The following is a 23,390-nucleotide window of genomic DNA, read 5'->3' as shown; positions in this document are numbered from 1 at the left end:
AATTATGGGGCCAAGGGAGCAGGTGATGCTTAGCACCAGCCTGAAATACCCACTGGTCACTGGGGGTCACTGAAATCTGAGTGCCAGGACACCCAACAACAGGCGGTCAGGGCCTAGAGGGTAGCAGGGCCACAGCCTGCTGGAGCCACACCTCTTCGTTCCTACCCACCCACCCTGGGCTCCCGTCTCCTCACTCAGGGTCAGTTTATCTGGGCACCAGGCCTGCTCTGGGCCCTGAGATAGGGCTATTTCTAGATGTTCTCCTTGTCTCCTTTGCCTGGGCCTTCAGCCAGCTCAGGTCACCCACATAGACGCCCCCCCCCCACACACACACAGAGTGTCCTTTTCTCTCTCTCACTCACCGCCACTGACTTGGTGCCTGGCCCTGTGCAGGGTCCTGACAACCAACAGATATCTCACATTTGACTCTCACTCTTTTGAGAGATGGGAGAAGTGGATGCATCTACAGATGGCAATACAGAACAGCTATCATTGTCCCAGGGGGCTGTACACAGACCGTGGGAGACCAGAGGAGGGAGCTGCTCATTCTGCCAGGAGGGTCAGGGAAGGCTTCACATAGAAGATACCCTTTGGGCAGAGTCTTGAAGAACACTTCAGAGTCTGCTGTGTGTGGGGAGAGGAATTGGGAAGGCAGAGGAAGAGGGGATAGTTAAGCAAGATGAGATTTTCCTGCTGATTGATCTGGGAGGAGGGCAGAGGATAGAAGTGACAAGTGATGAGATTGGGAGTGTAGTTTAGGGCCAGACACGAAAAGGCCTTGTCCGTCACGGAGGAGGTGGCCTTTCTTCTGAAGGAATGGGGAGCCACGGAAGGTTTGGGGCAGGGCAGCACCATGATGTGACTTGTATTAAGGGAAGAGTTTTCTGGCTCTCGTGGAGGCTGGACTGGAGACTGGTTAGGAGGCTGTGGCAGCTGTCCCAGTCTGCTCACCCACGCCTGCAGCCAGCAGGAAGGGGAAAAGGGGAGGTGACACACCTCTCCTAATGAAAGGCATGACCTGGCAGGTGCACACGTCTCCTCTCTCGGCCAGAAATTAGCCACACATCCACATGCAAGCGAGTCTGGGAAACATGGTCATTATTCTGGACTGCCTGTTGGTCTAGAAAAAGGAGGGAATGGATATCAGGGGACCAGAGGTCTCTGACACAGTGGTTAAAAGCCTCACTCTGAAATCGGACTTCCTGAGTTCAAGTCCTGCCTTACCACTTACCAGCCGAGTGGGCAGGTTACTTGCCCTCTCTGTGCCTCATTCACCTCACCTGAGGGTACAATGAGCTAACACACCAAGTGTTAGAGTGGAGCCTGGTACATAGTGAGGCCCAGAACTGTCTTTGGCTTCTGAGCATAGGGGTCGTTTTGGGGACACGTGCTGCCTGAGTCCCCTGGCAGAACTGAGGCACCCATGGGGGCTTATGTGTGGCTAGGGCACCCAGGGTTATTTAGCCCCTTCCCTTAAGCCCCATGGTTTAGCTGAGGTAGAGAATGCTGGGAGCAGGGCATGGGGGTCCTGGGAAAAGAAAGGTCAATTTTGGAGGGAATTCGAGAATACGTGGCCCAAGGAAAAATACCCCTGGACCCAGGAGCTTCGGAGGCAGTCCAGCCCGGAACCCCTTCCACTCTCAGGAGAGCAGATCTCCCAGCACCAGGAGGTGGTTAGTTTTGAGTCAGGGGCCCTTGAAGCAGGGCTCAAGCGATCAGACTCGTAGCTGCTGTGTGACCCCAGGCTTCCAGCCATTATTGCCCCTCTCCTGACCTGGGTCTTCCCATTTGGAAGCTGGGGATCACTTATTCCTACCTTCCTGCCGTGTGACTGTGAAGATTAGAAGTCAGTCCTGGCTCTGGAATTGGTTGCACCTGCAAGGCTGAGCACCTGGAGGGATGGGTTGCTGCGGACGACAGTGCGCCCCCTCCTGGGAAGGCGGAGCATTGCAGTTCCGTCCTGCTGTGCCACCGACCTTCTCCCTCGTTTGGCCTGTGCTCCCTTTCCCAGGCTACTGGCTGTGAAACAGGGTGAGATAAGTGCTGATGTGGGAGGGAGAGGAGAAGAGCCTAGAAAGATTGCGGTGGGAGGGAGGAGTGGGGAGAAGATATAGCAACTGCAGGAAAAAGGCAGACGGGTGAGATTGAGGGCTCGTGGGCAGGGACGAGAAGCTTAGCGTGAGTGGAGAGGTGTTTAGAGTTAGCTTTGAAGGGACCCGTTCTCCCCATATTCAGGCCCAGATGTGGAGCTTGCTGAGGGCAGGCACTGTGCCTCATTCATCCTTCTGTCCCCTTCCAGGACACCGCATAGGCCCCCACAAAAACAGGTCAGCTATCAGAGCTCGTTGGTTGACTCACGCCCCACCCGAAGCCTTCGTGAAGCCCCCTTCCTCCCAACCAGGCTCCGCTTCAGGGAAGATCTGAAAGGCAGCCCTGGGAGGAAAGAGGTGCCCTGGGAGACAGGAGACTGGGTCCCAGGCAAGGAGCCCTTGTTGCCTTGCTCTGTGACCTGGAACAAACCACATGCCCTCTGGGCCAGTCTCCGCATCTGAATAGCATGAGGGGGCACTGTGGTTTGAGAGCCATTGTACACAGAGAATCCCGTCTTCACACGAATTCTTAGGCGGAAGTCCAGGAGATGAAACAAGCAAAAGGGAGCTGCACTGCTGAAGCCAGGAAGGGGCCTGGAATCTACTTGTGTGCTCTAGGGGGCCAGCAAGGCCAGTGTGAAGGGTGCCAGGATGGACACTTGGATCTCTGGGTCTGGCAGGCCTGCGTGTTCTTTCTGCAGCTTGGGGGTGGGGGCGGGGATGGTGGTGGGCAATTGAGTATCTAAGCAGCTTTGGCGAAGAGCAGGCAGAGCCCTTCCCCGGGTTGCCCTTCGATCACTGGGAACTGGCCCTGCCCACCCACAGTCGTTCCCTCTGGGGTCCCTGGGCTGGAGGGAGGGACCCCAGAGAGAGCCCTCAGATTCCAGGGCCTCTGGGTGCTTAACAGGGTTTGGAGTCCTGAGTAGGAGGATGAGGAGAGGGGAAATGAAGGGGAACCGCAAGATTTGGTGTCAGGAGGCTCCTGCCAGCAGGTTAAGTGGTCTGGAGCAGCCACTGCCCCTCTCTGGGTCCCAGTTTCCCTGTCTGTACAATGAGGGATGAATGCAGTGATATCTTCAAACCCTTTGTCACTTGTGACTGGAGGAAAGATGGGGGTGGGGTTGGAGACTGTGCTGTCATGCTGAGTTTCCCAAGAGAGATGGAATCCTGCTTGGAATTCAGAGGCAGTGATGGTGGGTGTGGCATCAGAGGCATGGAGGGGGTGAGGTGGGCTGGCAGGAAGACTGACTTTGAGCCTGGGCTCTGCCACTAAGCTGGTGTGTGCTCCCAGATCCAGGATTCAGTGACTTTCTGGAGTCAGACTGGGACAGGGGTCTGGAGCAGGCCCAGGGCCAGGGTTCCATTTTGCAGAGCTGGGAGTGGCTGTCATCAGCCATGGGAACCTGAGAGTCAGGAAGGATACAAGTGCCGAAAGGACCTTAGGGTCATAACACCCAACAGAAGGGCAGCCAGTTGCCCAAGGTCCCAGAATGGGCTGGGGGCAGAGCCAGGCCCAAAACCAGGACTCCTGACTGCCCGTTTCCTCTTTTCCTCACAAGAAGTCCTGATTGTGAGGTACAGGAGCAATCCGGGAAGTGGGGGAGACTGACTCCTCCCTGATCCCTGGGGTCAGGGAGGACAGAGGTGACATGTGTGGACATTGTGGTGACCAGTGTTAAGCCCAGCTAGCATGGCTTCCTCTCCTCTCTCCCTGGGGCTGGTGATCTGGGAGGCTTCCATTGCCTTTCCTATTTTCCTGCAGGGCGAGGGGTGCAGTGGGGCATTGGGATTTTGCAGAGACAGAGGGGTCCTGATTGGGAGGGGGGGGTGAGGCTGGGCTCGGGGTGCAGGGAAGAACTGAAGACAGAGGCTATTCCCCGTGTCTGGGGTGGGGTGGAGTACTGCCTTGTAATTTCTGGAATTCCCGCAAAGACCAGCATTCTAGTCCCCAAGTCCAGAGGAAGAGACATGCACAGGCTGGGACCTGGGACCTGGGACCCTTTGCTGCAGCGCTTGCACTTGTACAAACGTCTCCTGGAGCAACAAAATACAAGAAACAAATAACAGTGTACATGCTTGCAGTTGGGGCAAATTATAAACAGCAAGATACAAAAAGACCAAAAACTCAATGGCTACTTCTGAGGTGTCAGGAGCAAAAGCAGGGCGCTGTGCATGATCCCTGCACACAGCTCCACCAAGGGGGTGGGGAGACCACCCAAGCCCCACTCTGGTCTGACCCATGAACCCCCCCATACCCTCACCCCACTTAAAGGACCAGCTCCTTCCCCCCCAACCCCACAACCCCCGCCCCCAGGGAGCGAGCAAGGGAACATGTTACTTGTTTTCTCTCCCTCTTATTTTTCTTTTTTAATTAATTAATAATTTATTTTTGGCTGCATTGGGTGTTTGTTGCGGTGCGCGGGCTTCTCATTGTGGTGGCTTCTCTTGTTGCGGAGCACGGGCTCTAGAGCGCAGGCTTCAGTAGTTGTGGCTCACAGGCTTAGTTGCTCCGCGGCATGTGGGATCTTCCCGGACCAGGGCTCAAACCCGTGTCCCCTACGTTGGCAGGCGGATCCTTAACCACTGCGCCACCAGGGAAGTCCCTTTGCTCCCTCTTGCTGCAGCATGAGTCCCAATAAAGCCTTGCCTGAATTTCTCTTATCTCTGGCCTCTTATCAATTTCTATTGATGAAACAGTCCAGGAACCTGGGTCAGTAACACAACTGCTTGTGACCTCACATACACACCCAGACACCTACTCACATATCCCCGCCCCTTGACTGGTGACATAATTGGTGGGGCCCAGTGCAAAGTGGGCCCCTTGTTTAAAAATTATTAAGAATTTCAAGGTGATGACAGCAAGCATTAAACCAAGAGTGAGGCCCTTGTGAGTGCAGGGAAGCTGACCGCACCCCTAGACCCACCACCACTGAGGCACACGCTCCCTTCCCTCCAGAAACACACAACTAACTACACCAGCCCCTGGGTTCCTGGAGCCTCACACCCAGCCAGAACCCCTCTCAGCTGGGCAGGTCCAGCTTCCCCTCATCTGGGGTGCGAGATCTCTCCCTCTTACTCAACAAAACTGCCCCCTTACACACACCACCCTGCCTGCTGGCTTGTGGGTGAATGATAGAGGAGAGGGCGATGCCAACTCCTCCACCCATTATGTGTGCCAGCCTGCAGGGACGCAGCTGACAGTGAAATGCCAATAATAATATACCTAACACTTGTTGAACATTCACCATGTGCTAGGCACTTCTAACACTTTATAAATATTAACTCATTTAATCCTCACAACTTTATGAGAGGTATTGTAAGTTATCGCCACTTTACAGATAAGGAGCCTGAGGCACAGAAAAGTTGAGTCACCTGTCAGATCACACAGCTAGTAAGGGAACTGGGATTTGAACCCAGGCTGTCTGCTCCAGAGAGCCTTCTCTGTCGGTTGTTGCCATGGTGCTGGACCAGGAATGTATCAGGCACTGTGGACCCAGATCTCGCAGGGCCTCTTGTGAAATGAAGAGAAAAGATGATTAATGCAGCTTCACCTTGACTGGCATCCATGGACAACCCCGGGAGCCCCAGGATGGTCAGCAGACTGCAGAAACACAGAAGATTGTCTTTATTACAGTCTTAATATTTAGAAGATATATGAGCTAGAGACATATTCATTTTTTATCTTTTCAGAAACAAAAATGTCATATATGTAATGAGGGCATTTTCACTGACAACTGTGTACATGGTTGGATCATGGACAGTCCACATGGTGGCCAGTTATCTAGAAGACTTTCTCACGAACTGGAATGAAGGGAAACCTGCCCTGTCAGCAAGTCCTGTTCATCCAGCTGGCCTCCTTTAATATCATAGACCAGACTTCCCTGGTGGCGCAGTGGTTAAGAATCTGCCTGCCAATGCAGGGGACATGGGTTCGATCTCTGGTCCGGGAAGATCCCACATGCCACGGAGCAACTAAGCCCGCGAGCCACAACTACTGAGCCTGCTCTCTAGAGCCCGCAAGCCGCAACTACTGAAGCCCGCATGCCACAACTAGGAGCCTGCGTGCCACAACTACCGAAGCCCACGCATCTAGAGCCTGTGCTCCATAACAAGAGAAGACTCTGCAATGAGAAGCCCGCGCACCGCAATGAGGACCCAATGCAGCCATAAATAAATACATTTTTTTAAATGTTAAAAAAAAAAAATCTTAGACCTTCGGGAGAGTCTGCCCAGCGCATGCCCACCCTCCTTCTCTCAGAGTTGCCCCTCCCCACTCGATGTGATCCTTGAGGCCCGGTCTGAATCCTTGGTCCCGCTCCTCCACACCCCTGGCCATGACTGATTGGTCCAGGAATGTCTACCTGCTCCAAGCCGGCCAATCAGATCTTTTGTCTGGGGATGGTGGATCTGCGTGTCAACCCACTGCGGCTGGTCTCTGACCTAAGAGCAGGTAAACTTGTTGACTGTAAACCAGCTGCCTTCACCTTCACTGCTGTTTTCACAAAAGAAAAGAGGAAGGAAGCTGTGTACAGGGGAAGGGAAGAATGAAGTAGTGACGAAGGGATATGTGGGGGGAGAGGGGAGCTGGCCCTCCCGCTGATGGCCACAATTGCTCTTCCTCCCCGGCATGCATCCCTAGGATAACTCCTGCTGTCATGTCAGTTAGCCTGAGAAATTGCTGTTCCTTGCAGTCCAATAACCTTATTTAAGTTTAAACTGGAAAACGGCAAAGAAAAGTACCACAAAGCCCCTGAATGTGTTGGTTTTATTGTCGTTGTTGAAAATGACAGATCCCAAAGCCATAGAGCTATCTGTGTCCTGGGAGTGTCCCCAATGGAAGCACGAGGTCATCTGTCTCTTTGTTTGGAAAATGCTTCCCACAGTGGAGAGGGCTTCCCCAAGACGAAATGACACCGAGTTCCCTTACCAAGTTTATGATTAATCTCTCTATCCGAAATTTTATTCCCTTTCTTGTCCCCTCTGACCTCGATCCTGTGCTAACTGAACACTCATCAACCGGAGTCAGATGACTAAACTTGCTGTTGTCAGTAACATCATTAATGTACTCAAATTGCTGCTGTAAGATATCATCATCAATGTACAAATTCAGGTTGTTTCTCCAGAAACACCTGGCTTCTCCAGAAACATCTGGTTGTTAGCCAGATGAGCTAACAGACCCCCACCCCACGCCCACCCCAGCCATGGACTACCTGGCCAGATAATCGTAACCCAGAGACATCCTGACTTCTGAAACTATAATTAATTAAGAGATGTCACAGCACCGTCACTAGATGATGATTAATCCCAGCCTCTTTGTTCTTCCCCTTTAAAAAAAACCCCGTAACTCAGAGACCAAGTTGGGGTGGATCTGAGGTTTATCTCCCACTCCCTTGCTTGACATCCTGCAATAAACCCTTACTTTGCTACCAACTCCCGCTGTCGGAGTTTATCTTTCTGCACTGCTGGCACACGAGACCTTTGCCTGGTTTCAGAAATGTGCTTTGCAAAGGACTTTATCAAACTTCGGCTGTCCAATGGTGTGCCAGCAAATATATGACAACTGGTTCCTCAGAAATCCAAATGTATACATTATATACATATGTACATATATGTTTATTATAAATTTTACTGATAAAGTGGATGTGTAGAACACAATTTACAAGTAACTGCACAATGTAGGAACTCTTGATTGTAGATTCCACATAGTCAATTGATTCTCCAGAAGGCTTTTGTTAATTTTTGCTGAACTCTTGCATGTCTAGTCAACCTATGGCTGCAATTCAATCCAAATTTGAAATGGAGTTGCATTCCAGTCTGCTGTACTAGCTCTTTTCCCCATAAATTTATTGTCATTAAATCTGGTATGTGATCTGCTGTTACACTGCTCACTCTCCTATAAATACATTCATTGAACGGAAACCTCTTTCAGCTTCAGCTCTTTAGTTTACACTGTTAATATTTCATCCATCACTTTCTTTAACCTAGAAAGTCAACAAAACAGCAAATCAAGGCCCGATTTGTGACTTTTGCCAATTCCCACCTTGGCCGACTTCAAGTTACCAACGTGATATCACAAAGCAGAGGTGGGAAGAGGTGTGTGGAAGCACATCATTCATTATTGCCAAAGTTCTCCTACTCAGTTACAGTAGATGCAGATAACCTCGAGAGAATAGAGAATAATAAAATGTAGTAAAATCAGTAGGAAGTCGTGAGTTTTGAGTATTATCTTTATTTTAATATTTCCTTTTTTAATTGAAGTATAGTTGATTTACAAAGTTGTGTTAATTTCTGCTGTACAGCAAAGTGATTCAGTTATACATATATATACATTCTTTTTCATATTCTTTTCCATGATGATTTATACCAGGATATTGAATATAGTTCCCTATGCTATCCAGTAGGACCTTGTTGTTTATCCATGATTTAATATCTCAATGGTAAATTTATACAATTTAATTTTTAATAATGACTGTTCAACAACCTGAAATTGCAAAATTCCCCAAACTTTAGCAACTGGCTCCTGAAAGCTGGTGTGAGCCAGCTCTGGCGCACTGCTGGATTTGTCTCCATCCAAACGCACCCTATGGGACATTGTCAACAGAAGAGGCCCCATGACTGGAGAGTCTGTGGTGAAGCTGTTTGCCGTGGGAAAGTTTGACCTGGTTTGTGCCTTGGAGCAGAGGAAGAAACTTGAAACAGTGACTCTGTCAAATTCAAGGACACATCGACGCAGCCAGTTTGGCAGGGCCATTTTGATTCCTTCATATCAAAACATGAGATTTCTTTTTTTATTACTATGTGCTCAACAGACATCCTTGAGCCTTGACCTCAGCCCCTCTCTGCCTCCCCACTCTGTGTCTGAGACTCACCCCACTTATCACAGTCTGCAGATGCCTGTTTTCAACCCAGGCACCCAGAGGAGAAGCCCTTTTTGTTTGTTAGATTTTTCAGTCTCCATCACAACTTGTTTGTCCCTCTTTCCCAGGGAAAAGCGGAACTTTCACTAAGATCGCTATCTTTGCGTAGCCAATGTGACAGGAAAAATTGTTTAATTTTAGAAGAATTCAGTCCCTGTTTTACTCATCCTCACCTTTCGAAACCCTAACTCACATGTCACCTCCCTTCTGATATTTCATTTTCCAGCATTGCTATGGCTATGACTTGTCCATAATCCAATTGTACTTGTTCAGACGAGAGTGTGAATGTTTGCTTACTAATCAGTGCCCTTGACTAGGCTGTGAATTTTTCCTCAAGGGCAAGGGTTGTGTCTGTCTTGTATGCTATTGTGTGGCCAGTGGCCAGTACAGGATCTGGCACTGAGGATTTTCTCACTAAATATGTCAAATTAAAACACCTGAATATATATTCAATGCTATGGGGCCTCTTATAAGCCCCTATAAGCTGGGAGGTCACACTCTGGTTTGGGGGTCATTCTGGTAGGTCCCCCTTTGGGGTCTGGCTGCAACGTGCAGGGCCCTCTCAGGGCCCGTGATGTCTCTGCTATCACCACTGTCTCCATCCTTTCTCCTGTTCCAGCCTGGGGAGGGCTTTAGGCTGCTTAACAGTTTCTCTTGCATGGGAAGCAGGAGAGTAGGAAAAGGGCAAAATATCAGGAGAAAACAAACAGATCAATACATATTTCTGGAGTGGCTTTTATGTACCAAGCACTGTTCTAGGCCCTGGGGTTGCAGCTATGAGCAAGCAGACAGTTTCTTCTCTCAAGGGGAGCTGGGGTGGGCAGACAGTGATGGTCACAATGGCTACCCTTTATGGAGCCTTACTATGCGCCTGTGTCATCTCATTTACTCCTTCCAACAACATAATGACATGTGTTACTATTATCCCCATTTTATAGGTGAGGAAATAGAGGCACAGAGAGGTTCAGTAACTTGCACCAGCTAGTAGATAATCGGGGTAGGACTCTGAGCCAGGCAGTCTGAAAATTAAAGAAGGTCATGGGGTAGAGAAGGGCTGGCCGTGCATCCAGCTGGGGAGGACACTTGGAGTGTTCCTGAGTGAGGAGGTGGTGTTTGAGCTGGGGGCCGCCTGATGATAAGAGGCAGACATGCCTGGATATGGGGAATGAACATTCCAGGCAGAGAGAATAGCAAGTGCAAAGGTGAGATGCACTTGCTTGAGATGTGAGAATGAACTTGACTTATCAAGGGCTGGAAGGAAAGCCACTGTGGCTGGGAGGTCAGGAGTAAAGGAGGGAAAGTAGCAGGGGGTGAGGGGCGAAGTAGATGGACCCAGATTGGCAACATTAAACTCCGTGGAGCAGGGAGGTTGCAGACATCTGGGCTGCTTCCCTTGTGCTGGGCAGGGCCAAGCCCTATGCCCATAAGCCCCAAGAGGTCATTATCTCCTGCCCCTGGAGGCAGCTGGGGCACCCATGGCTGGGGCCTATTCTAACTTCTCTTTGGTCCTGGGACCCTGAGGACTATCCAGCTGCCAAGGGGAAGGGGGCCAAGGGTGGGCTGGGGTGGAGGGCCTGCGGCCCAGAGAAGACATTTCTGCTGGGGCACCAGGCAGGAGGTGCTGACCCCTGGGTCAGAGACCTGAGGTCTGTCCCAATGGTGGCAAAGGCATTTTGATTGGAGTCATTAAGATCACTCAGCCTTGATGGTCTGGACTTGAGCCAAGCTGTCCTCATTGGCTCCCCTTGACTTCCTGGACTGACCTCTCTCACCACCCAATGACACGAGAGATCCCTCTGGGGGCACTAATTAGCACCCCCTCTTCTGGATTCCAGGGCTTTCTCCCTGCCCCCATTCAGGGAAAGAGCTCCTTTTGGAGACCAGCCATTGCCTCTGCCCCCCACACGCACCTTCCCCCACATCCTGGGGGTTCAGCTGAGGCCAGTGCAACCACATTTCCCAGGGCCTCCTTGTCCTTCCTGCCTACGGGGAATTTTCACCCATGTCCCCTCTACTGGGAATGTTCTTTCAACTTCTGTTTACAATGAAAATTCCTCCTACCTTATTCCTCAAGGTATAACAGGTGAATTTCTTCCATCCTTCCTTCCTTCCTCCCTTCCTTCCTTCCTGTGTTCCTTTCCTCCCTCCCTCCTTCCTTCCTTCAAATTTATTTTTGGCTGCGTTGGATCTTCGTTGCTGCACGCACGCGGGCTTTCTCTCAGTGCGGCGAGTGGGGGCTACTCTTCATTGTGGTGTGCGGGCTTCTCACTGCGGTGATTTCTCTTGCTGCGGAGCATGGGCTCTAGGTGCACGGGATTCAGCTGCTGCAGCACACAGGCTCAGTAGTTGTGGCTCGTGGGCTTAGTTGCTCTGCGGCACGTGGGATCTTCCCAGACGAGGGATCGAACCCGTGTGCCCTGCATTAGCAGGCAGATTCTCAACCACTGCACCACCAGGGAAGCCCTCATTCATTCATTTTATTCATACATTTTAGGCATTCATTTATTCAGCTTCCACCAGGCACTGGGGGCACAGAGGGGCACAGACAGATTCTGAGGTCAAGGAGTGTATTAACCTGTGTGAGAGGCAGAAGGTAAACAAGCAGGACAGGTTACATACATAATGGACGGGTCCCAGTGCAGAATAAAAATGTGAGACCCGTTGTTAAAAAATCATTAAGAATTTCAAAACGGTGACAGCAGAGCATTAAACCAATCAAAGGGTGCTTCCTAACTAAGGAGCCCTTCTGCAGAGTTCGTGTCCCCAGGAAGCTGGTCCTGTGAACAAACGATTCCATCAGACATGTGGTGGCGAGCCTGGAAGTCATCCAGAGGGAGGGGATGTCCACAAATTGCCAAAAGCAGGAGAGAGATGGAAGGACTCTTTTTGGAAACTGCACGTTGTCCGGACGTGAAAAGGGGCCAGAGGAACAGGCAGGGTCCGATGTAAGAGAGTGAGTCTTTATTCTGTGGGCAGTGCAGAGCCACTTAAAGTTCTAAACAAGGGTGTGATCAGATTCTTCTTCTGAAAAGATTATTCTGGGACCAAATAAGAAATACAAACAAAAATATATGAAAAATATAAATAATAATACATATAAATGATACAAAAAATAAATGTGAAAATATTTCCACTTCACTAGTAATCAAACAAATCGAAAGTAATGTTTTTAACTTTTTTTTTTTTTTTTTTGCCACGTTGTGTAGCTTGCGGGATCTTAGTTCCCCGACCAGGGATCAAACCCGTGCCCCCTGCAGTGGGAGTGCAGAGTCTTAACCACTGGACCACCAGGGAAGTCCCCAAAGTAAATTTTTTTTATTATCAAAAAGTGTTGTTTACAATATCAAAACTTTGGAAATGACTTTAACCCACACAGATCAGGCTGGTGCCCTTGTCCTCACAGCTCCCGAGAGGTCTGTTGGGGTTCTCCGGGGCACATGATTGACATGGGAGACATTCCAAGGGGGTCGACTTTATTTGATGATAAGTAATTTCAAACCTAATTTTTGTGTTCAAACAAACATGACAATCACACCACATGGCCACAATAAAAAATATAGACAATGACAAGTGTTGACAAGGATGTGAAGCAGTTGGAACCCTCACCCATTGCTGATAGGAATGGAAAAGGGTGCAGCAACTTTGGAAGGCAGTTTGGCAGTTTTCAAAATGTTCAACAGAGTTACCATATGACCCAGCAATTCAACTCCTAGGTATGTACTCAAGAGAAATAAAAACATATGTCCACACAAAAACTTGTTTATCAATGTTCATAGCAGCATCATTCATAATAGCCCCAAAGTGGAAGCAATATAAATGTCTGTCAGCTGATGAACAAATAGAATTTTTAAAAATGCTTTATTCGTATAATGTAATGTTATTTGGCAATAAAAAAGAATGAAGTGCTGATACATGCTATGATATGGATGAACCTTAAAAATATTATGTTAAGTGAAAGAAGACTGTTATACAAAAGGCCACATAATTCCGTTATTTGAAATGTCCAGAACAGATAAATTTATAGAGACAGAAAGTAGATCAGTAGTTGTCAGGGGCTGTGGGGAGAGAGGAATGAGAAGTGACTGCTTAACGGGTACAATATTTCTTTTTGGGGTGCTGAAAATGTTCTGGAATTAGATAGTGGTGGTGATCACACAACCTTGTGATTGTTCTAAAACCCAGTGAAATGTACGCTTTAAAACAAATGGATTTTATGGTATGTGGAATATCTTTCAATAAAGCTGTTTTGTTTTTTGAGAAGAAATCATGAATACAGTCGAGCAAAGAATTAGGGTGACCAGCTGTCCCAGTTTGCCCAAGACTAAAATCAGAAAAGTCCCAGGCAAAACAGGGTAAGTTGGTCACTCTGCATAGAATGCAAACTTTACATTTATTTGAATGATCAAATGTGAGAATTTAAAGAAATTTCCTGGTTATATGAGAGGTAAAGCAGGGGGAAAGCTTAAGGAGCAATGACCTAAATGTCCAACAACAGGAGGTAGTTAAATTCATTCATTCATTCATTCATTCCCCACTAGAATGTAAGCTCCACAGGGGCAAGGGTTTTTGTCTGTTTTATTCACTGCTGTACTCTGAGGGCCTAGGACTCTGCCTGGCACACAGTCCATGAATGTTTGGTGAGGAGAGCTGTATGCTAGGTGCCAGTGGTGCATTAGTTCCTCCTGTCCTAGGGCTTAAACTGCCTCGTGGCTAGTTTAATAAGCAGACAAACAAGACACTAGTGAACAGATGCGGGAATAAGATAATTTCAGATAGTGATATATGTCATGAAGAAAATAAAGTGATCGAGTGGATCACTTTAGGCTGAGTGGTCCCAGGAGCCTTGCTAAGAAGGTGACTTCTGAGGAGGGGGACACCCACTGACACAGCCACTCTCAATGGTGTTAAGAAAACATCTTTTTTTTCCTTTTTTTAAAACAATGAATCAACTTCTTATTTCACTGACTGGTACTTCTGATCCTCTATCTGATGCCGCATTTAAAATCTTCAGAGTCCCCCAAAACAGCATTCAGTCTTCTTATATCCAGAGACAGGGGCCCAGAGGCAAAAAAGCTCAGGCCCCAGGCTGTTTTCAGGTGGGACAAGAGCAGATATTCCTATGCAAGCCTGTGTCAGTTTTTAACTGAAATGCCATTAAGCTCTCCATCCTGAAACTTTTTTCTATGGCGTCTGTGGCAGAAATACACTCATCTCTCATATATGTAATTCCATGGGGGTGTGGGGTGGACATTACACAGGTACCAGCCAAACTTCTTATTCAGCCAGAAAGTGGACTTCTGGCTCAGTTTAATAGCAAGGAGATGAGCAAAACTGTGGTGAGTGTGCTGGCTCTTCCTCAAGGTGAGCTGGGCTGGATGTGAACGGAAGCACATGATAAAGGTGAATTAAGCTCCATAAAAAAATTAAGTTGCTCCTATCTCTATGAGCAGTCTATGAGCTGCTTCCAAGAATCCAGGGATGCCCACATCCCATACCTCATCCAGACAAGGCCAATTCCTCACGCACAGCTACATGGGAAGCATAAAAACCTTTTGTTGGACTTCCCTGGTGGTCCAGTGGTTGAGACTCCTCACTTCCAATGCAGGGGTCGTGGGTTTGATCCCTGGACAGGGAACTAAGATCCCACATGCTGCAGGACGTGGCCAAATAACCCCAAAAAACAAAACAAAACAAAATCTCTCAAATAACGTCTTGCTTTAAAAAAAAAATCTTCTGTACTGCTGAACCAGTTTGCAAGGCAGAAATAGAGACACAGATGTAGAGAACAAATGTATGGACACCAAGGGGGGAAAACGGGGGTGGGGTGGGGTGGAGTGGTGGTGGTAGTGGTGGTGGGATGAACTGGGAGACTGGGATTGACATATATGCACTAATATGCATAAAATAGAGAACTAATAAGAATCTGCTGTATTAAAAAAATAAAATTCAAAAAAAAGGAAAAAAACCTTTTTCTTTAAAAACAAAATCTTTTATTAACATTGTGGGGTGGGGATTGGGTCTAGGGAAAGATGTGGGATGGCTTTTTTATTCCCCCTGCCAGCAACAGCTATGTATCTACACACACACTCAGACACACATACATATCCATGTTCAAGGAAGTTTTTCTTCCCTGACTACAGAACCCCAGAATCCAGCTTGCCCCAGGCTGAGAGACAGTGCCTATTAACTGCACAGGTCTGACGTATCAACGCACTGTATAAGGATCCTGTGTTGTCTCACAAACTGAGAGGGCAGGGGCAAAGGGATTGGATACTCACGGGGGATTTGCTTTTTGTCTGAAATCCAACCTACTTGGTAACACTTTTAGGTCCAGGCTCTGGGAGAGGTTCTGTGGGCACGATATGGTGGGTGACCTGACAGTCCCAGCCCACTGGGGTAAGAAGGGAGTGATTTCGCAGGGACAGAGTAGTATCTCTCACAGCCTCTGTGGGCTCAGCTTCTACACCCCTCGGCAATGCCTGAGTCCAGCACAGCAAGTGAGCCGTCTTCACTGACAGAGGCCGGAAGGGAGCGCTGTGTGGGGAGAACACCAGCCCAGTGAAACGCTGGGAGCGCACAGCTGAGCTGAGGGCACAGCTTGCACTCTTTGTGCCCACAAGGGAGACAGTCCATTCTCATCACCGAAGACAAAGACTTTACTCCACTGAGGATGCCAAGGCTGGGAGGTAGGAAGGTAGTCAGAGGCACTGCAGCCCATCTGTGATGCTGGCTTGGGGCAGTGGATATCCCACAGTGAAATTCTACTGTCCTCAGTGCATGAAAGAAACACGGAGTCCTTGTGTAGAGAGGCAGCAACACAGGTGACCTGCCCAGAGTGAGCTCGGTATGAATTCAGAATCATCTACCGAGCAAGGTCCCAAACCGTGATGCAGAAGTCTTTGCTACCACCAACCGCTGTGTGCCAGAGCTTGGGACACTGCAGACACGATGTCATGGTGCTCATACTTGCAGAACTTGCTGTCAATGAGTGTCTCATTCTCATCCAGGTCCCACAATTCAACAGCACCTGAATTGGAAGCCATTAGGATACCTCTGTCCCCTACCCAAGTGAGGTCAGCCACTCCAGCCTCCGTCTGGACTCCAGCGGAGCAGAAATCTTCCTTGCGGACAGCACAATGGTCCCTAAAAAGTCAGAGGGAGCCAGCCCAGCAGAGGCCACTCAAGCTGGAAGCCGTTAGCAGGAATGCCCCGATACCACACCGCCTCCAACTGATGCTCCATACAGGTGGGCACATTAGGGGGATGGTTCCACTCCCCGCTGCCAGGGGCACAAGTTGGGGGTGGGGTTTCCTTCCAAATCTCCATGGTTCCAACTCCAACCTGGCCCCAAACTGGACGCCCGCCAGAGATTCAGCTCTGCCAACCCCCACGTGGTCCCTCCTCAGGAAAACATCTTAATGGCCAGGAAAATGTTCATGGTGAAGTGGTACCCTCATGTTCATAGCAGCACTATTCACAGTAGCCAAGACATGGAAACAACCTAAATGTCCATCAACAGATGAATGAATAAAGAAGATGTTGGTACATCTATACAATGGAATACTACTCAGCCATAAAAAGTATGAAATAATGCCATTTGCAGCAACATGGATTCAACTAGAGATGATCATACTAAGCAAAGGAGGTCAGAAAGAGAAACACAAATACCATATGTTATCACTTACATGTAGAATCTAAAATATGGCACAAATGAACCTATCTATGAAACAGAAACAGACTCACAGACATAGAGAACAGACTTGTGGTTGCCAAGGGGGAGGGGGGTAGGGGAGGGATGGACTGGGAGTTTGGGACTAGCAGATGCAAACTATTCTATATAGAATAGATACACAACAAGGTTCTACTGTATAGCACAGGGAACTATATTCAATATCCTTTGATAAACTATAATGGAAAAGAATATGAAAAAGAATGTATATATATGTATAACTGAATCACTGCTGTACAGCAGAAATTAACACAACATTGTAAATCAACTATAATTCAATAAAATAAATTTTTAAAAAAGAATAAGATATATTAAAGCACGTTGAGGGTGGGAAGTCACGGGTGATTTCTTTTTACTTTTTTAAAGCATTCTTGTATTCCCTCAATGCCCTGCCTGACGCAAAAATCTGGGGGATTGGATCCTGGGGTGAACCAGACAAATGAGGTCCCTGCTCTCATGGAACAGGTATATTTTATAACTGGGAGAAACAAAACTCAGAGTAAAGGAGTACCGTTATTTTTTTAAAAGATTGAAGAAATTGCACTGGTAGGTGTGCCAAAGAGCCAGCTGGAATCTGGAGTCCAGGTTAGGAGTTGGATGCAGCAGCTGTGCAGCCCGGGGTGAGAGCGGAGCTTGCTGGGGAAGGAACAGAAAGTCAGGGAGCACCTCTCAACAGTCACCCATTGTGTGCATGGGTGTAAGTCCTTTCCCCTGTCTCAGCCTCAGTTTCCCCATCTGTTAAATAAGAGGAGACACTAGAGGTGTTTCTTGTTTATAAAAGATTTATTTATTTATTTATTTATTTTTGGCTGCATTGGGTCTTCATTGCTGCACGCGGGCTTTCTTTTCAGTTGCGATGAGCAGGGGCTACACTTCGTTGGGGGTGCGCAGGCTTCTCATTGCTGTGGCTTCTCTTGTTGCGGAGCTCTAGCCGTGCGGGCTTCTGTAGTTGCGGCAAGCAGGCTCAGTAGTTGTGGCACGCGGGCTCAGTAGTTGTGGCTCGTGGGCTCTAGAGCACGGGCTCAGTAGTTGTGGCGCACGGGCTTAGTTGCTCCGCGGCATGTGGGATCTTCCTGGACCAGGGCTCAAACCCCTGTCCCCTGCATTGAAAGGCAGACTCTTAACCACTGCATCACCAGGGAAGTCCCTCCTTCCCTTTTAAGACTGAATAATATTCCACTGTATATATATATACGTTAGGTAGCTGTGAGTTTCCTTCAGCTCCAACATTGCAGGATTCTCAATTCCAAGTGGCTGTCCACCCTGGGGCTGATTGCTGCCTGGTGGGTTGGGGACCCTGGCTTCAAGCTGACTTTCCCTCCTGCTTGTGTCACCAGGCAGCCAGGGGACGGCCCCGGGGGAAGAAAGGCTTTGGCTAAATACCTGCTGCCTTCTCTCTGGAGCTTCAGGAGCCAGGTCAGGGCCTGGCGCAGGGCAGGGGAGGGGAGCTAATAATGGCCTGTCAGAGGCTTTGTCATCCAGATGAAACTGACCCTGCTCCCGGCCCCTGCTCCCAGGCCAGCCTGATTACAGGGAGCCCTATTCTTCCCCTCCTCGGGGCCAGGCCTGGCCTCGAAGCAGCCTCTGCATGCCCAGCTGCTCTGGAGCAGCTGCAGAGATAGGCCAGCTGAGGAATCTGGGGTAGCAGCTGCCAAAATGCACTGGCTTTGGGGCCAGAACAACAGATACAACGCATGGTGAAGCCAGCAGGCTTATGCAGTGGTTCTCATCTGGGGGTGACTAGTAATAAGAGCCACTGTTGCCTGAAGTTTTACTAGGTTCATCATGTACCAAGCACTGGACATGAATTATTTCATTTAATCTCACACAGCCCTAGGAGGTTGGTACTGTTAACCCCATTTTACAGAGGAGCAAGCTGAGGCTTGGGGAGCCTTACACAGCTGGTAAGCAGCCCAGCCTTGTTTGGTGATGAAGCCTGATCTCTTATCCCCTGGTTCTGCAATTGGGTGGAAATTTCTTTGGCGAGTTCCTTGGTGGAGGGCAGATGAGGGGGCTGAGTGGATGGAGATCTATTTGCCTTCCCTGCACCAACAAAGGGCAGCAACTCTTGTAGCTGCTCAGGGTTCTGCTTCCAAACATGTGAACTACTGCTGTAGTTCACCACATTTGTTTTACAGGTGGAGAAACTGAAGCCCTGGGAGGGACAGGGAACTGTCCAGGTTCACTCCAACAGGGTCTATGGCAGAGCTGGGATTAGAACCTGAGTCCAGCCTCCCAGCCATGCTCTGTTTTTGGCGCCCACGTGGCCTACTGGATCTTGTATGTGACCCACACAGGCAGGAGGGCACTCTGGGGCCTCACCTGCTGGGTCTGCTGGGCCTGGACCCCCACCCTTCCTTACAGAAGGAGGGAGATGCAGAGGTGGCCGGCAGTGGTGCAGAGAATAGCATGCAGGCTGGAGCTCAGTTCTGATGCTGCTGCTACCTTGCTGTGTGGCCTGGGTAGCTCTGCTCTCTCCAGGCCTCAGTTTCCCCTTCTGTACAATGGGGGTTGCTGACAGTTTGGACCAACAGGCACTGAGCAGGGAGGAAGAGTGGTTAGTCAGGAGGAGAGGAAGGGAGGAGAGGAAGGGAGTGTATGGAGAGAAAGGGAGGAGGCACGGGGCCGCAGGACACCCTGCCTTACCCTGCTGTCCTGGGGAAACACCCCAGGTTCCGCCGCCCACACTCCACCGCTGGCTAGGGGACACCGCTTGGCCTGAGAGTGTCCAAGCCTTGGATGAGAGAGTTCTTGGTCCCCAAGACTGCCATGGGGCCGGTGGCTTCCCTTCTTCAGCCCCAAGACATTCCCTCGCCCTGAGAACGGTGCTGGCCTCATGGGGACCTAGAGGAGGCTGAGCTCCTGGGTGGGCACTCCCATGGGTGTCAGCCTCACCCAGCCATGTGTGCTTGCATCCCCACAGTGCGTGTATGTGCAAACCCACATGCACGCCTCACACAGCAGGGACTCTCACAGGCCAAGAGAGGCCCAAACCAGTTCTTATTTTTGAGGCTCCCAATAATTTAAAAATGAAGACATGCCGAAACAGTCTGGCCACAACTGTGGTGTGTTTAACATACTTTTATTTAATAAATTAACATCTTTAACATGCGCACACACACACTCACAAATCCAATGCAATTGAGAGATTCATAAGATCATTGCAGGAATTACAAATGATATGAGTTCACAGTGCTGTGTGGTCTGGTGATGGGATATAGTTTAAAATTGTATGATGAGCGTCCCGTTCTTTCCATCTTGCGCGTGATTCCCTGGGACTAGACATCCAGCCTCCTTTGAGTGTACATTGTTTTCTAGCATTTTATTATGAAAAATGTCAAGCATCCAGAAAGGTTGAAACAATTGTACACTGAACACCCATATCCTTATCATCTGGAATCTACGAGGAGCATCTTGCAATATTTGCTTCAACTCATATCCATCCCTTTTTCCATTCATCCATCCAAATCCATCCAAATCCATCCTTTCATCTCTCTATCCCTCCACCCGTCCATCTGTTTTTTGATGCATTTTTGAGGCTCACGAATGTGAGGACTCAGTCAAATGACACTCTTTTCCCGCCTCCTTCTCCCTGACAGTAACAGGTCTTGCTGCACTCACACTCACACTCACACACACCCCCCCACATGTAAAACCCTCACGGGCACACACCTCACATGATTCACCCATGTTCTCCAATTCATGCATGTCCTCTCCTTACACATATTGACATGAATTCACATATGCAAACATCACACATAATCACCTGTGCACACACACACATAAAGACACACACACACACACACAGTGCCACATGTGCATTTGTGGCAGACTTTTGATATCTGTAAAAGGAGCATCCAGAGACCTAGAATCCTCAGACCTGTGACCCTCGGGTAGTCCGTGCCAGGCCCTGGTTTACTCTTCCAGCCTTTGCTTCCGGCAAGTGTCAGGGGCTCCCCTGCAGCTCCCCGCCCCACATGTCTCATCTTTTCCACTTTTCCCACAGTCTTCTCCCTCACCTCCCAGTCACATCCCACAGAGAAAACCTCCCACAAAAGTTCCTTCTGGAGTGTTAACCACATCTGGGTACAAAGCCCACCAGACTGCCACTCCAGGAGGGCAGGGACACTGTTGCCTTGTTCACACCACATCCTCGGCACATGGCACCCAGCAGGCCCTGTGGTCGGTTGAAAAAGGAACAAAAGCGGCAGAGCTTTGCATCCCCTGGGCAGCCTCAGGGGCATACGCGTCACACACGCTCACCGCCATGCACACACAACACATTCTGCACGCATCCGTGCTTACATGTACATCGTGTGTGTGTCTGTGTTCATGCACACACCTGTCTGTCTGTCTGTCTCCATATTCTCCAGATGGAGTCAATTCCAGGACCTGAGTCCTCTCCTAAAGCCTTGGTCGCCTAAGACACATCTGCTGGAGTGTGAGGTCCAGATGTGGCCCCCGACCATGCGCTCCCGAGCTTGGCCCTGTGCATCTGCATGGCAGAGGTTAAGAGTACCAGCTCTGGGCTTCCCTGGTGGCGCAGTGGTTGAGAGTCCGCCTGCCGATGCAGGGGACACGGGTTCGTGCCCCGGTCTGGGAAGATCCCACATGCCGCGGAGCGGCTGGGCCTGTGAGCCATGGCCGCTGAGCCTGCGTGTCCGGAGCCTGTGCTCCACAACGGGAGAGGCCACAACAGTGAGAGGCCCGCGTACCGCAAAAAAAAAAAAAAAAAAATAGAGTACCAGCTCTGAGAATTCCCTGGTGGTCCAGTGGTTAGGACTCCACGCTTCCACTGCCGAGGCCCTGGTTCAATCCCTGGTCGGGAAACTAAGATCCCGCAAGCTGCATGGCGCGGCCAAAAAAAAAAAAAGAGTACCAGCTCTGGAGTCCGACAAAACCTGGGTTCCATCCTTGCTCTGCTTGTAATCACTTTATATGTTTCACGTGTGACTTACGTGAGTGCTACTTCTTGGAGCATGGATTTCCTTATCTGTTAAGCGTCAAAATAGTTCCCATCTTAAAAGCGTCTTACAGAAGATGCTCTTAGCAGGGTGCCTGGCGTGCTGTAAGCACTTAAACATAGTTGCTGCGGATATCATTATTGTTGTTACTTCAGGCCTTTGCCTCAAACTCCCATGCACCCTTTGGGAGGGAGGGCAGCCTTGGTGGGGGGCTGTGTATGGGTGGATGGTGTCTCGTGAATGCCTCTCCCCAGAAGCTCCCCCAATCCCAAGCCCTTATTGTCCCACATGCATATTCATAAGGGATAGCTTCATCCCTGCTCTGTAAATGGGTCAGAAGCAGGAAGTGGAGGCCAGGGCAGAGAGCGAGGCCCAGGGGACAGGAGGCTCAAAGCCAGAGTGCATCTGAGTCCTCACGGACAGGAGGATGGTAAGAGGGATGGGCAAGGATGGGTGGGGGATACTGGGGGCCATGGGGGAGTTTGAGCAGGGGATTGTCCCCATATTACAGATTTGAAAACTGAGGCCCAATGAGATCAGAATAGAGAACCCTTGGGCTGAGTGGCTCAAGAAACCAGGTCCTGCTTCCTTTGGGATCTGGAGAGTTGAGCATCTGTCTGGGCTGGGTGATGGGCACAGGGGGATGGACCAATTGACCCGTGTAGGTTTCTCTCAATGGGTGTAGTTTACATGGCATTACATGGTTGGAAGAGCTGTGGTAATCCTGAATCCCAACCCTCCACTGAGGCTCCAAGAGGATGGGTGACTTGCTAGGATCACACAGCTGCTGACAGTAATCTTGCCTTTGGAGGTGTGAGAGATAGAATGATTCTGGTCCCTTGCAAGAGATTCAAGACTGGGAGAAAAGTGGGTGGGCTTGTCAAGATACCAAGGAATGAAGCTTCTTTATCCACCTCCTCATTTCATCTCCTCACTACTCCCGTGAGACAGCTGGAGCAGAAACGATTATCTCCATTTTACAGATGAGAAGCATGAGGCTGGAAGAGGAGGAAGCACCAGGAGAAGGCTACAGAGTGAGTTGTCTGCAGGGGGTCTGCCCCTCTGTGCAGGGCGATGTGGGGATGTGAGAGCCCAGCTCGCCTCCATCTTGGGCGGGGTGAGGCCAGGACAAGGCAGCACATCACCCCCTTCTGGAAAATTTCAATCTAAAAAATCAGAGGGGGCTGTTTCTCTACACTTGCAGGTATATTAATCCCTCCCTCCTTTCAGATAATTGCCTGTTTCTTAGAATGCTTTCTGGATGCTTGGAACTGCTCTGTGAGGTTAAGTAAGATAACCACTCCCATTTCAGGGTAAGGGGTGGAAGTAAGAGAGGAGACGTGATCTCCTGGGCGGCAGAGGGTGTGAGAGGCAGTGACAGAACAAGAGTCTCAGTGAAGTCGTGGGTGTTTTCTACCGGACCAGTTCATGGAAAGGGATGGGTTGAGGGATGGAAAATTTGGCTCTTGGGGCAGCAGTGTCAAGAGGAATTGACCCTGGGGTGGGTGGCTGTGAGAAGGGCTCACTTCAGACTGCTAGGTGGCAGATTGAGGACACTGGCCTTGTGGTAAACGTTCAGGCATTCATTCATTCAGGAAGCATCCACTGCCTTAGTGTGCCAGGCCCTGTGCTGTGCCCAGGGCAGGGGAGGGACCGGCCAGAGGTGAATCAGACAGTCCTTGGGTGGCTC

The 23,390-nt window shown here is 49.6% G+C and overlaps 1 pseudogene; it reads right to left on the bottom strand.

The window, feature by feature from the left end:
* Nucleotides 1-15,281: 15,281 nt before the first annotated feature.
* Nucleotides 15,282-16,333, bottom strand: LOC114898010 (annotated as a pseudogene).
* Nucleotides 16,334-23,390: the final 7,057 nt, after the last annotated feature.

The sequence above is a fragment of the Monodon monoceros genome, unplaced genomic scaffold, assembly GCF_005190385.1.
Source record: "Monodon monoceros isolate NGI ecotype Baffin Bay Population unplaced genomic scaffold, NGI_Narwhal_1 Super_Scaffold_18, whole genome shotgun sequence".
Taxonomy (NCBI): domain Eukaryota; kingdom Metazoa; phylum Chordata; class Mammalia; order Artiodactyla; family Monodontidae; genus Monodon; species Monodon monoceros.
The sequence above is the reverse complement of the archived record's forward strand: the minus strand, read 5'-3'. Positions and strand labels throughout refer to the sequence as shown.